This window comes from Drosophila subobscura, chromosome J (genome assembly GCF_008121235.1).
Source record: "Drosophila subobscura isolate 14011-0131.10 chromosome J, UCBerk_Dsub_1.0, whole genome shotgun sequence".
Classification (NCBI taxonomy): Eukaryota; Metazoa; Arthropoda; class Insecta; order Diptera; family Drosophilidae; genus Drosophila; species Drosophila subobscura.
The window spans coordinates 7,798,749-7,814,062 of NC_048532.1; the positions used below are offsets into that span (position 1 = coordinate 7,798,749).

At 43.9% G+C, this 15,314-nt stretch overlaps 1 long non-coding RNA gene across 2 annotated transcripts in view; it reads right to left on the reverse strand.

Moving 5' to 3' along the window:
• Nucleotides 1-15,314, reverse strand: part of LOC117894658 — a 136,590-nt gene that overhangs the window by 57,136 nt on the left and 64,140 nt on the right. The window lies entirely within an intron of this gene.

The window sequence follows — 15,314 nt, forward strand, 5'->3', positions numbered from 1 at the left end:
ATCTACCACAAATAGAGAGAACTTTTTGTGGGAAATATCATTACAAAAATGCATTTCAATATTCGGCTTTAACTTTTTGGGTAACTTTAATTTTTGTTGTGGCTTCTGCTTCGCTTTCGGCTTGTTATGAGTCATGTGAAAGCGCCTCGAAGAAGCAGCAAGCAGAGAGAGGTGCAGAGAGCTCCCCAAAGGCAGGAAGAGGCGATCGAGATTCCCGCCTGATTGTGAAAATTATGTTTGCTCTGAGCGGCAGGCACAGCGACGGACACGGACACACGACGAAAGGCAGGGAGACAAGCGGACAGACAGACGGACGGACAGACGGGAGAGGATGGACCTGGTCATGAGACCTGGGATTGGGTTTGGGCTTTGAGTTTTTGGAGACCTGGCGGCAGGTTCATGTGGCGTTGGTGAAAGGCTACCATCATCATCATTGGGCATTGCATTGCAATGCACTGAGTGAGCATTCAGTGGTCTTTCTCGTTGCCTGTTTTGCCTTCATACCGTGGCCTAATCATCATTGGGTCCATTGTTATTAACATGATTATCTGCATTATGTTGCATCGAGCGGAGAGCCCCCAAGTGCAAGTTGAAAGTTCAGGCGGCGTTTAAGCATGATTATGAATTGGGTCAACATGTGGTTGGTCGCTCGTCTTCGATCTTTTGGGTCCCATCCTCCACTCCACCAACAACAAACTGCAACTCCAAAAAACTCCTCCATCAATGATGTTCAATTATGCCAAGTCAAGCATTTTGCAAATGCGTTTAGCCCGAAACGACAACGACTGGACAACTGGACAACTGGGACGCGACTGTTTGAGAGGCTGAAAGGCAGGACTGAGAGACTGTGAGAGGAGAGGACCTGCCTGCCATTGCCAAATCCAACGGAAAATGAGACATATCGCAGAAAACTCCAGTCTGTGCACAGTGCAGCGGGCTATAGAGACTCGATTCGATTGACAAGTGACAGGACGAAACAGAACAGACATAGGAGCAGCCCCCACCCCACCATCTCTATAAGGAAATGAGCAAAAAACACTGCGAGAAATTAAAGGCTTTCGAGCCGCACAGCTTCACTTCCTTTGCTGTTTTCCCGGCGTTTCTCTCAGTGCATTTGTGTTGAAATCACAGTGTAGAAATCGTGTGTGTGTGTTTGGGCTATTGATGCGGCTTATTATATGCAAATTTTCTGCTTGCTGCCCAAAACAAAAACCGCAACCAAAAGCCACCAAAAGCGAGTGCTGACCATAAAGTAGGAAAATGTCAAGTACCCCCCGCCCCTGCTGCTCCCCTCCATCTGCTGCCTGCGTAAATTCACAAAATATTGACACCGCCGCGACTTGAGGGCCAAAGAGCCTTTGACAGTGATCGAAATGTGTCTTGTCTGCTGGCAGAAGGAACAGCCAGCAGCCACAAGGAGGAGCAGGCCAGCAGGCAGGCAGGCAGGCACAGGGAGGTGGAAGATATCCCCATTCTGTGGAGCTCGGCGGTACAACAATTGCGGGCGGTTTGTTCTGTGACGTTTGCTTAACAAGAAGAAAATTGCTGCAATTCTTTACAAGTTTTTGTGAGGCCTGTGAGACCTGTGGCAGACACAATCCTTTTGCCACAGAGGCCTCAGCGTTCCCATGCCACAGCCGCAGCCACAGCCACTGCCAATGCTGCTACTGCTGCTCTTTGGGGACAATGTTCTATGCGTTCGCCATGCGTTTGTCATGCCAAAAGTGTAGTAAATTGTGTGGCACTTAAGTCAACACATGGTCTGAAGGAATGAAGGCAGAAAAGACACACAGACAGACGGGGCAGCCAATTTGCATGTGCATCGGATTCTACGCTCTATTTTGACTTTGATAGATGTCCATTCCCCCCGCCTGCCATTCACCACAGATTGTTCTCCTTTTGTTTCAGAGAAATAGAGAGATTCGAGCTGCGAGATTGGGTTTCTTTTTGGTTCAATCTGAATTAAATTTATTGATTTCTGGTAGCCCTTTTCCATTGCTCGCTGCTGGAATTTAACTTTGCTTTTTTTAGGCCTCATTATGCTAACCAAAAGAATGCAAATCGGCGGCATTTAATGTCACATCACATCCTCGCTGCCTTTGCTGCACAAATTAACCTCTTGGACTGCCTGCCCCTCCCCCTCTGCCTCTCTATCGTGTGGCGCACACTATCAGCCACAACTTTGAGGCCTTATCACGCCGCCACACTCTCACTTACGACGACGAGGAGTCGAGTACTTGCCACAAAATTTGCAATTATAATTTTGCGCCCAGGCCCAGGTAGCTGCCTCGCTGCATTTGCTGTGGCGGCGGTGTTTTCCTTTTGGACCCCGACTAGACTTGACTTTTTTTCCTCCCAGTCGCCGCTGCGATTTAATCTCTTTCGGCTAGCCGCAGCATCAGCCTCAGCTCCAGCAGCTCCACAAAAGCGTAGTTCAACAATTGAATTTTAAAGCTTTGGGCCATGGCTTGGATCCTTTTGCATGTCTCTGCGCGGATACCCCGTCCGTTTTCTTGTGGGCATTTCTCTAAGGCCGCCACAAGCGCAGCTAATTGGATTTCTCTCCTGGGAGAGCTCCCAAGAGCACTCGAGCAGCAGACCACGGGGACCACTACGTAAAACATATCGATAATGTCTTGATCAGACAGCCAGTCCAGCGGTCCACTCCAGTCGGGCACAGTCCAGCAGTCCAGCGGTCCGCAGTCTGCGAGCACCAAAACCAAAGGCTCTCCCAGCCAGCCACAACATTGTTTTGGATCTGTGGCCAAATTGTAATAGTAAAGCACACTGCGAGAAAATACCTAGGAGGTGTTTTGAATATTCACAAATTAGGGAGTTTCGTAGAAGATTATTTTGTGGTGCTTATTCGATTATTTTAATTATTATTATTTATTATTTTAATACATCTTCAGCCCTTTACGGTGGCTTTCATCGTGTCCAATTGCTTAGGAAATTGCAAAAGATGCTTTATATTTGGTATCAGAGCTATAGAGCGTGAGGTGAGAAGGGAAAACATTTTTCTAGCTGCGAATTTAAATGGAAATCCGGTCCAGATTTTATCATACGGTCCCATACTTGGCTTTTTATTTCTGCAGAAATTGTACCACAGGATAGTTGGGATAAAAATGTCCCGAATAATACAATTTCTCGAAAATATGGAATTGGGACGCATTTTTAGTACCAACTGTTAGCTGTCTGTAATTGTTCCTGCCCAAAATAATAATTTTATTTAGCTTTGCTCATTCCCCCTTATTTCTTTCAGTGCACTTTCATAGTACTTGCATGTGTAGTTTTTTCCTACCCAGCAGATGAATGATTTCGCATGGACGATGGACGCTGAGGAACGCGTGTAAAGCAGCAATTAATTTGTACTCAAACAAAAAAAAAATAAAACAAAATTTGTTTGTTGTTGTTCCTCCTTTTTTTTGGGGAGATGCGTGGCTCCAACTCTGACTGTGGCTCACTCTGGCCGTGTGGCTGTGCCTTGGCAAAAGGTTACAAAGCAATTATAAGGCACAAAAAACCACACACCAGAGTGCACCACACAACACACCACAAACTGCACTGCACTGCACTGCACTGCACTCCACGCTGTAGAGATGTTTTGGGGCAGTCTCTGTTATAATTCTCTTAGCATATGAGCCACAAGAGTCAGGAGGAGGAAGCTCAAGCTCAAAGCCGCAGCGCAGCGCAGCAACGGCATCCAGTGTACGGTGCCAGATGATGATCTCTCATGTAGCCGCCGCGACACGGACGACCTCTATGAATATTGCCCCGACGCTCAACGTTCGACCCAAAGAAGGCGCTGCCAGAGACCAGATACCCAGATTCCCCCCCAAATCCCACTCCTCCTTCCCTGCGCTCTCACAGAGCTACACCCTGCCATCTCTCTCTCCCATCTCTCCCTCTTCATCTGATTCCTCTGATGCCCTGACTTGTGGTTACTTTTCGGGGTTGGAGCTTGCTCTTTTTTTCCTTTTTCTTTCTTTTTTTTGCTGTTGTAATCTACGCTATAATCATGCACTGAGTAAATTCGCATAGCCGCCCATTATTCCACCCACTTTTAGTGGTTTTTGTTTTTGTTGTTTGTGGTCTTTCGAAGGCATTCAATTTTTGTGATTTTTATTGGTTTAACCAAGGCCGGGAGTATGGGCTTTAGAGATACAATGAGTTCATTGCGATTCATGGGTGGAATAGAACATTCTCGGAGGATCGGTCGGAAGAGCACTGTGGGAGTTTCTTCATTCAGTATGATAGTTGAAGTTCTTAGCATTTATAATTATCTTTTAAAGGGAGATAAACAGAGAAGTTATTCAGAAATTCCATCCCCAAATATTGCTAAATAAATATGGAAAAATTAGTTCCTTTTACGCCACAACTCTTCACTGTGCAAATGTTCATTTTGTTATTATTTATTTAAATAATAATTTCCAGGACATTCCCAGGGTCGACTACCTCTGTGTTCATGCTTGCCTTTCTGTGTGTTTGTTGCTTTTATTGCATCAAAATGCACTTAATTTTTGGTTCTTTTTGCCGCAATTCATGGATTTTCACATGGCCATATCCGCCCCCAGACCCCTCCTTGCCCTCTCCCTTCCCCAGCCTGATCGATGAGCGCCGCAAGATGATCTACATTAAGAGAGAGATTTTTGTTATGCGCTCTGTTTCCCAGTGGAGTGGAAGTGGACCTGCCAGACGCAGTCCCGACCAGACCCGGAGACTGCAACAACGTTGGCGGTTCGCTTGGTTCCGAAGGGGGGCTACGGGGGTCCGACCTTTTGCCGTAGCCATCGCCGCCACAGTCGATGTCGATGAGGGCGTGTTCTGTTTAAACTGTGTGCGCCAGGGCAGTCAGCCAGGCCCCGCCATGGGGCCATGGTACAGTTTTAAGTAATTGCATTATGTTTAAAGTTTGTTGTTTTTGTGGAGCAAAAGTCGAAGTTTAAGGGGAAACAGTGGGCGTAGAAGGCCTCTCGGTTACGGTGTGTATCTTAAAGATAAAACCTTGGCTTAAGTAAATACCATAAATACCATAAATACCATTAAAAGCCTTGCCTGGGGAACTCTTTTGGGAACTCTTTTTTTATTTTGGGGCAGTACAACTTTATAAATGCGAGAAAGCAACGGCAAACCTGTTGCCTCATTAGAGCGACAGAGCAACAGAGATGTGATCTCTTGATGATCCATTTGTGTCACAGAATGTGAAATGCTTTCCATCTCGGTATCTACGCCGGGTTTAACAGGTGTCTCCACCCATCTTGAGACCTGTCTTTTCTCTCTCCCTGTGCCTACTCCAATTCCTATTCGAAAAAAACGTTTTGAGCTACTTAACATAACTGAAAAAACAGCGATTAGTTTGGCATCCAAAGCGATCCATAATCAAACGAAATGCAGCATTAATCAGCAGCCTCGTAAACCCTTTTGGGACCCCCCACAAGCAGCGAGCAGCAGCAGTCGAGCAGCAGCAGCTACAGTCCGGCAGAGGCAGTAGACTAATTAAAAATCATATTACGAATGTTATTAACATGACAGCGAACACAGCGCCATCAACAGAGAGATCGAGAAAGAGCTCATTGGGAGACGACCCAAAATGGGGGGCTCTATGGGGCCATAAAACCTGCAAACAGAACATCAACAGAATCGAAAGATAATGAGCACAGAATGAGAGAACGGTAACGATTCGAGGATTTCGAATGTTGTGCATATTTCTCAAGTATGTAACAGATTTTCAGCACAGCAGTTTCCATTTGGCAAAATGCGAAATATTTCATTTGTTGCTGGATATTTAATCCAATTAACAAAGAGACACGGAGAGGGAGAGAGACACAGAACGGGGAAGAACATGACAATTATCGAAATCAGGTAAACCCACACGGAGGCACACACACACATCGACTAAGAGATATTGTCACTAATGAGTTATGATGCACAGACGACATAAGCGGTGGACAGAGACGGAGGCAGCCACAGAGAACCACCATCGAAACAGCTGCACCACCTGGCCTGGCAAGGCCTGGCCTGTCTTTGGGCTCCTCGCCATGGAGCGCCGTCTCCGGCCTGACTGAAATGTTGAACATTTTAAACCATAACATTTTATTAACATAATAAAATCAAAATTATCAACAAAGTCGTCAATGTCGCGACAAACAGACAGAGGCAGAGACAGAGAAAAGAGACCTGAGACCTCTGAGTCTGAGCCACAGAGAGAGAAACAGAAACGAAAATAATGAAAATGAGACAACTTTGGAGGTAACGAGGAGCTTGAAAGATGGAGATCTCTGACTGGCATCTGCGGCAGCAGCTAGAGATGGTCACATCACGTGATTCGTGTTCACTCACGTTTATTAGAGAATTCTCGGGGTTAAAAACTAAGAAAAGAGCACACGAAATAGGGGAAATCCAAGCTCAATTCTTAGTTTTGGCTATCCTTGATGATAACTCTTAGAAATGTCATACCAAAACTTCAGTCGAATCCTTTCCCACGTGACTCTGAAAGAACTTTCCACTATCATCGTCTGTAAAACCATCTCTAAAATCTATTTTTCTTCCACAGATTGACAGCCCCAGACAGATCAACGATCGTCTCGCTTTCGTCTCTGAGTTTGGGATTCAAATTTCCGATGTCATTCATAATGCCCTATAATATATATAGTAAAGTGCAGCATTTATGTCTAAAAACGAAGAGTTGATGGCGCTTCATATCCAGCCCCCCACACACACGGCACAGCTCCATATCTTGCGATAGTTTAGAGCGTGTCTGGCACAACCACAGACTAGAGACCACAACGGCAGGTTGAGAGCTCTTGTGGTACACCGCATGCGGCGAGGGAACCCTAGATCATGGAATTATGATTTAGTATAATGAAGCGTTATTCTGCTGCTCCCTGATAGGCATCGCAGCGCGGTTGGTTCGGTGTCGATTGGCGCATCGATTGTCATAAAGTTGATGAGTTGTTATCGATTTTTAAACGGGGTACCCCATAATCATATATATCCCACGATTGTGCATGAGATTTCTGGACTGCATTTTCCCTAGAAATTAATGATGGAGGTTCATTCTCTTTTTGGGACAGGGGTATTAATGATTTTAATTTGGAGGAGATTCCTCAAGACACAAAAAGGAGAGCACTACCATTCCTTTCCAGTGAAATTCCTTATGTGAGTTCACCTTTTTCTTGTGTTTGTTTGTTGATTTCTTCAATTCCAAAACAGGGCATTGCTCATAAATTTTATTATGAACTCGAATGAACTCGAACTCGAAGTCAAAGTCAGCAATCCCCCCCTTGGCGAGCGTTGCGATGCTCATAAACAACATGCAGAAATTACTTGTTTAAAAATTTGTCACACCATTAGTAAAAAAAGAAAACAAAATAAAATGAAATGGAAAAAAATAATGCGGCGAAAGGACGATCCTCATGATCGTCAGAGTCCCACAGGGCTACTCCTCCAGTGGTCTCAGCGACGGGGCAAGGCAGGGCAACCTTGTTTGCTCTTGATTTTATCAACCGCAAAACATCTACTCAAGTGTCAGTGTCACTTGGCACAGCAGGGAGCCCCAGCCAGAGTCAGCGGCATCGCTACGAGCCACAGAGAGAGCGAGAGAGAGACAGAGATAGACCCTTCCAGCTTCTTCTGTGGACCAACCCAGGGCGTTGAAAAATGAAGAACAGACAGGCCCGGGCAGAAATTCCCCAAAAGCGAACGAACAGTCGCTCCAAGTCCAATAATGAATACACCCTCAACTTAAGTGCATAATTTATAACGAAAAACCGCCAGACAAAGCCTGGGGAGTGAGCCTTCGGGAATGCCTGAACCTCAACCTGAAGCTGAACCCAACTCTTCTGCCTGGATATATTCTGGCTATATCTGTGCATCTGTATCTGCCGCAGTCGTATCTCTGTGTGTGTGCTGTTAATAAATTTCTTAATAAAACATGCAAATTCAAATGCATTTATCTAGATCAGCGACGAAAAAAAGCGACAAAATTTAACGCTCATACCATTTATCAGACGAACGTTTTTTTTGCAGCCCTTTTTTTTGGCACACGTCGTCGTTGTTGAAGTCGTTCGCGCCCGCCCTCTGTGTTCGCTGATACGGTTAAGGTTACAGCAGAGAAGAACCTCTCTTGACCACAGTCCGGGAACCTGGGACCTTGTGACAAATGCCTTTTGGCAACCACAAAAACCACGCGAAAACAATGCAAACAGAGGGGACAGCGACAGGAACAGGGACAAGGACAACCATAGGGGAGTGGCCCTCTCTGCGCTGCCCAACCATAAATATATCACGGGCACAGGACGCGCACAACGCACAAATACTATTCAGAAAACATAAACAGAAACTGCCACAATTTGCACAAATGTCAAACATTTTGTGGCAAATTTTGTGGACAAATGGGTGGGGCAGCCAGGAGGCAGGCGGCAAAGGCAATTTATGTCAAATTTTGCTGCAAACATGCAGACATTTCTTGGGTGGCAACTGCCTCGAGATTTATAGAGCAGTTTGTGGTGTCGTTTGAATGCGGCTAAGGATTGGAAATTGCAAAATAAGCGACAGACAGCCTGCCCCCAAAGATACTTTAAGGCATGGGAATGGGGCAATAGATTTTTCTCTAAGAAACTTTATTTTATGGAAAGTATTTGGTACTTTCTACTGAACAAAGGTTGGAAAGGATCTTTGAAGGGATTTCTATGGTAACTAAAGGAACTACAGGACATGGGAATATAAAGAGAAGACAGTTCCAGGAAGAAGTTTGAAGACTTCTAAAATCATTTTCCCTTGGATAGAAGGATCCATAAAAAACTGCGTTACATTGCACTAAGCACTGCTCATTGCTGTCTAGATTCCTAAATTGATTTACTCAAACCCGAGCCCTGAACAACATCACCAAACTGTGTCAAAAACTCACTTTCTGCGCAGGTTTTTTCGTGCCGCTTTTTTTAGTTGGTTAATTTTCATGTAAATGACTTAACACTAACCCATTGACCCAATGGACAAATTCTATTACACAGAATTGTAGATTTTTTGTCGTCGTCGTCGTCGTCTCTATTTGTTCTTGCTGAAGGTAATTATAACGCTAAATCTGCCAACGAGACACCAGAGACCATTGTTCGCACCGAGCGATACAGCGAGATCTCCGCACAACGATAGACGATAGACGAGACCCAATGGCATAGACAATGGCCTGCTCCACGCGAGGGGGGGCCAGAGTACAGGGTACAGGAGGGTACAGGGTACGGGTGGAAGCGTGCATTATAATTATTTTCATAATAAACTTGACAGAATTATAGTTTTTTTTTTGTTGCTGTTTTAAGCAATTAAATATAAACAACGCGCGTTGAAACAAAAAGGAAAAACAAGAATAGAATGCCAGCCCAACCAGCAACAGCAACAATAATGTGAATAATCCGAGTGGATAGATACTCGTAGATGCATCTGAAAAAGATTCATACCATAGCAAAGACCAGACCAGACCAGACCCCATCCAACCCCAAAGACAACGCCAAGTGATTCAAGGCCAAAGTTTAAAGAACATGTTTGCCGTGGCGGTGACTAGGAGGAGGAGGGTGGGCACCGGGGTGGGGAACTGTCAATAATGACGATGATGAGTCGCTGGTTCATCATTGAGTGGCTTGGATCATTTGGCTGGCTGTAGATATTTGCTGGCCCCATAATTAATGACTAACATTTGGCCCAGGCTGTAGTCCGTCAAACTCGCGCTTCATCTCGAACACATCTCCTCCCCAGCGCCACAGAAAACATCGCATCGAACAGCGTTTGAATCTTTCTACTACATGTGTGATTGATAACCCCCCCGGAAACCTGCTTGCTGATTTTTTTCGGGGCCCGCAGGAGTGCCGTTCGTATCAATCAAAAAAACGAGTACGATTCACCGTTTGGCAAAAAAAAACCCAAACAAATATTCAAATTATGAAATATCACAAACGAACAGCAAGTGCATTCGAAAAGCGATAACAAAAAGACAAGAAAATAAACAAAGGAATGCGATTTCTTTGGACTAAAGGATACCCAGCTTTAAAGGCTGCAAATATAGAGGAAACAGTCGCAAAATTAATGCAAAAAGATGGCAACAAGAACGCAATTATGGCCAAAGCAGTGCTGATAATTCAAAGCTTTAAAAGAGGTCAAAACTTTCTGTTCTCTCTGCAGATTTATCCCTTCAATCCTTATCCATTTGCCTAAATCTCTACCAATAAAACATACCCCTTTACCCTGCCCAACTACAGGGTACAACTTTGCCACAAAACAGGTCTGGGTCTGTGGGGATGGCAAACCGTAAATGAAATATCCCCAAAAACTCCAAAGCCACTGGGATTGGGATGCTGCTGGGATTGCTGTGTGGTCCTCTCTCTCCACTCTGTTGGGTCTTGGGGTGGAGGTTTTTCGTGGTGTTTTTCGTAGTTTTCTTGGGTTTTAATTAACAACTTTACAGCACATTTCAAGCGGTGAAACTTTCGGGGCGTTGAATGGCTGTTGCTGCCACTGCTGCTGCTGCCATGGATCCGCCTATTAACATAAGACATTCGTTCGATCTGCAGTGAGAGACTCTTTCTCACAGGTCCTCCTCTCTCTCTCCCTCTCTCTCTGTCTCTTCATCTGGGTCCGATATATATGGCCGCAATATAAAATGCACAGTGAAAATTAACACGCTTTTCGGTTCACGCCGCCGCCATCGGAAGTCTCTTGTCTCTCTCGAGACGATTGGGGGGACGGGACGGAACGGGACGGTTGAGCTGTGGACCCACCACAGCGTTTGTCATACGAAATATGCAAATTGATTTCGTTTCGAGTCTGTAGGTTCCATCCATATAGCTTGTATTTATACGCTGGATTGACTGCCCCTCATTTACGCATATTTTCCATTACTAATGATATTTTTACGGCCCTCTCGGGATTTATGCGGAAATGCTATAAAAAATTGTTGTTGTTTGCTTCGAGTTCTCTTTTTTTATGCTTGTGTGAACTAATAATCGAGTATGTCTAATGGTCATTGGATCATTGTTTAACTGGAACTAAAGTTAGTCGTTTAATCTCATTTAATTTTTGAAAAAAAAGCGAATGGAACTATTTTTTTGGGGGGAGTTCTGAGGGAGAATGAAAAACTGAACAGTCCGCAAGGAGTAAAGGGATGTGTGATGCATACAAGAATCAAAAGGAAGTGTTTAATACCCTACAAAGAATGTAATTCTCGACCAAATTATAGCTCATGGGCTAGAAAAGATAGAAAAATCAGTTATGGTATCTCCTGTTGCGGATACTGGATTGGAAATATACGAAATGAAGCCAGAATGAACAAATCTAGTGAACTTTTTGCACATTGAACTCCCAGCTTTCAACAATTTTCGACTAAATTATAGTTAAACAGTTATTATTAAGCGTTCATCTTTCTATCCATAATTATTCCATCTCTAACTGCTCCTTGAATTTATTTCCCATAATTATCATAGTTTCCCCCCAATTCTATTTGCTTGTATATTCAATTCACATGGATCCTTAGCCATTCGTTTCCCATCCTCACGCTTTGTTACAGAATCTTTCTCTTCTCCTTTTCCAATCTCCCACTTGTTCCATTTCATATTTAGCAGCTCTCATCCTCATCCTCAAGTCAACCCTGAAACCCCAAACAACAATCAACACCTATTTGCTTCGTAGAAAACAGAGAAGCCAAGCGCAGAAACTGAACCACACCTCTCTCTCTTTCTCTCTCTGTCTCTCGGATGTGACGAGGAGTATCTCGTCCATTGTCAGTTCAGGGGGTTTGACTTACTAGCATAATTACAGCGAAACCGAAAGATGAGGTTGCTGATGAGGAGAAACCATCATAAATCTCAGATCCCATGAAACGCTACAAATTAACATTATTAAAATTTGGTTTTCGACACATAAAACAAAGCGAAACGAAACCAACGAAAAACGGAAAAACAAAGAGAGCCAGCAAGAGCCACAAATAATATTTTATTTGGACTAAACTAGTCACTCGGCCCGGCCCGGCCTGGCCTGGGCTAATGTTTGTCCCGATTCCAGGTGCTAATCGAAGGCGCAAACGTTGTCAAGGGGAACAGACCCAGCCCAAAAAACACAGTCAATGGGAATGGGAATGGGAAGAAACGAGCGAACCTTCAACTGAAAATCTTGTACAAAAATTGTTAGAAAATAAAAAGATGGAAAGGATTTTGATGTATGCCCCCTATAAAATGCAGACAATTTACGATTGCATAATAAATCACCAGGGAAATGAAATCTAAAACGAAACCGAGTTCAACGAATGCTCTGATTCATTTTTTATTGAGGTACCCTCGAATAATCAATAACCAGACAGGACACACATAAAAATCGAAAAGAGAATACACACACGGGGGAAAAAAATGAAGAAAAAACACTCAAAAGCCATTGGGACTCTCATCTAAATAAAATTTAATGTTTATATGGGCGCACACACCTCCAAAATGTATGTTTCAGTAACAGCAAGAGAAACAGAAACGAAGGAATACACTCAGAATGTGTGTTCAGGGCAGAAACAAAAGGAGTTCTGAAAGGAAACAATGCCAAGTCCTTTGGCTTCGTTTAGTGGATGATAAATTGCTGTGTGGCTGTATGGGTTCTGTAGCCCCAGCAATTGTTATGATTTGTTTTCTCTATTCTGGTAGCAGCTGTACGCCCGCTCTTGTGGTACAGTTTGCCCCCCGACCCGACAATTCAATCAGGAATTCATCAGTTGATCAGAGATCAGACGTGTTATACGTGCCTCGGAGTATTGATGGCTGTACTCGCATTTCCCTTGTTTTATTTTTCACACCTAACAGTAACTTATCGTCCCCGGGCGAGGCGACATCGATCTGTGAGGAAGTCCCGCATTTCACGCATTTGTAAACCAAAAATTAATGCAATCTTTTGTGAGATTCAACACGATTCCAGTTAGTAACGCTGATTAGGATCAACGCACACGCACACCCATTGCATGGGCATGGACATGGGCATGGGCCTGCCATTGCTGGAGGCACATTAATGTGTCAACATGTGCGAGGCGACATTGCCCAGACATATCGAACACACAAACACAATGGCCAGCTAGTCCTGGGGCATTGATGGGTAGTTCCTGGTAGCCAGAAACAGTAGGAAACAGCAGCGAACTATCGATAAGGATCTGAGGGAACACAAACCACACCACACCACACCACACACTCGGATTGGATTGGATTCATGCGAATGTCACCGCCCAGGGAGTAAAATGAACCACAACAATGTACGCATAATGAGCAGCAGCAGCAGCAGGAGCAGCAGATACTGTGCCAGCAGCTAAAACTGTAGCCATGCACAGGAATATACAACGTATCCTGGAGTTGAGATATCAACACGGAATCTATATGGGTGTACCGGGGTACGGCAGCCATTCCCATAAACTTGCTACTTCAAATGCCTTCGTTTAATGGCTTTTTGCATGCTACATAAATCTTTTGATGAAGAAAATTTCAGTTTTATTGCTTTATATGCAAAATAGGCACAACTCGTATGATTTTCTTACTTCGCAAGTGACCTTCAACCCCCCGTCTCTAGGGGCCGCTCTTAACTGCCTGCGGTTGACCGCATTACTCCAGAAGAAAGGCAGTTCCCCGGCGCAAAGGGTTCTTCTGGTATAACTTGATTGAGCTGAGCTGAGCTGCGCTGAGGGAAACTGGAACGGAAGTTCCGTTTTTGTTTCTCGAGCGGCGTGTACATTATTCTTGATTAAGTCACATTAATTATGATAATGATGTCCCCTCCCAAAGCGAAAGGCAGCGATTGTCTGTCCCTCCACTGCGAGGACAAAGGCAATTGAAATGGGAACAGGATATTGTCCTAGGCAGCGGAATAAAGGCATCCAGGCATCGGGCAACGAGCGAAAGGAAGTGGGAACGTGTGCGCAAATAAAAAACAAAACGACAACAAAAAGGTAAAGGTAAAAGTGTGATAAATGTCAGTTTCCTGCTCAGGATATTCGGACACGCTGATGACTTCATCAGCAACTAGATTCCGCGTCCTCGGCTATTGGGTAAGCCATCATCTGGCGACTCTCTATCGTAATCCTTTTATGGAATTAATCAAGTGTGGCCCATGACACAAAAAAAAGTAAAAAGAGAGATGTTCCAGCTGTCTGGCAGATGGGAGAGCCAGAGGAATGGCTAGCGATTTTTTAAACGAAAGATACTCTGATTGAGAAATTATAGAAATTGTTTTAATTGAATAAAATAATCTAGAGAATTTTTACAATATTTAATGCTTAGGGAAAGAGAATATTTACAGAAAGAAAGGGATGAACAGAGTGTTCACAATTGAAAATTGTAAAGGAAAACTATACTGGAACTTCCTCAATTATTCTGCTCACATTTCGGACGCGAGAGACATTCATAAATTATCCATAAACCAAACGAAATATCCATAGGAATAGGAATAGGAATATGTAGTACTTCGATTTATGGCCATTGATTCAGTGCATGGAAAAGTCAAGCAACATTTTTATGGTTTATGTTTTGTGGCTTATGTGATTTCCGTTGTGGGCATCCACAGTCCATCAAACACACAATTAATCCCTGAAAGAGTAGCAGTATCGTTAGCTGCTGTCTGCATATTAAAACAAAAGGAAAAAACTTAAAAACAGTTGCAGTCTGCAGCTGCTTTTTGGTCCCCGAATGATCCTCAAGTGACCGCAGATTTGACAAATGAAAGACGAACTACTGCCAAAAAAAAAAAAGAAGTTAAAGAACAAAGAAAATACCATCTTGAGTAGCTGCAAAAGTGTCAAAGCAAACTGTCAGTTTGTTTTGTTTTGGCAGAAACTAACAATTAGAAAACAGTTGGCAAAATGTTGATCTTCTTTAAGGGAACACTCTACAGAATCTGCTTCTTCGTTCATTAATCATCCTTAAAAGTATTCCAAATTAACGGTTCGATTTGAATTTATACTTGAAATCAGTTGTACCATCGATGGTCATTAATTATTTGCGCTCTCTCTCAAGAGGGTCTCCCTGTCTGCCCATTAACGGGTTAGCCATACATATAACCGATCTTACGGTTTGCATTTCTAATGAAATGTCATTAATCAGCTGTCCAGATGTCACTTTTTGGCATACGTTCAAGGTGACAGCAGCAGCAGCAGCAGCAGCAGCCCTACCGAAAAAAAATAAACCAAACAATTGCCGCCTTCGGGGGCTGGAAAAACTCACTCACGTGACATTGGAAATGGCATTTAGCAGTACCCCTGCTGCTACTACTGCTGCCACCAGAGACCATGCCACCAATTCGAATTCAAAGGCAAA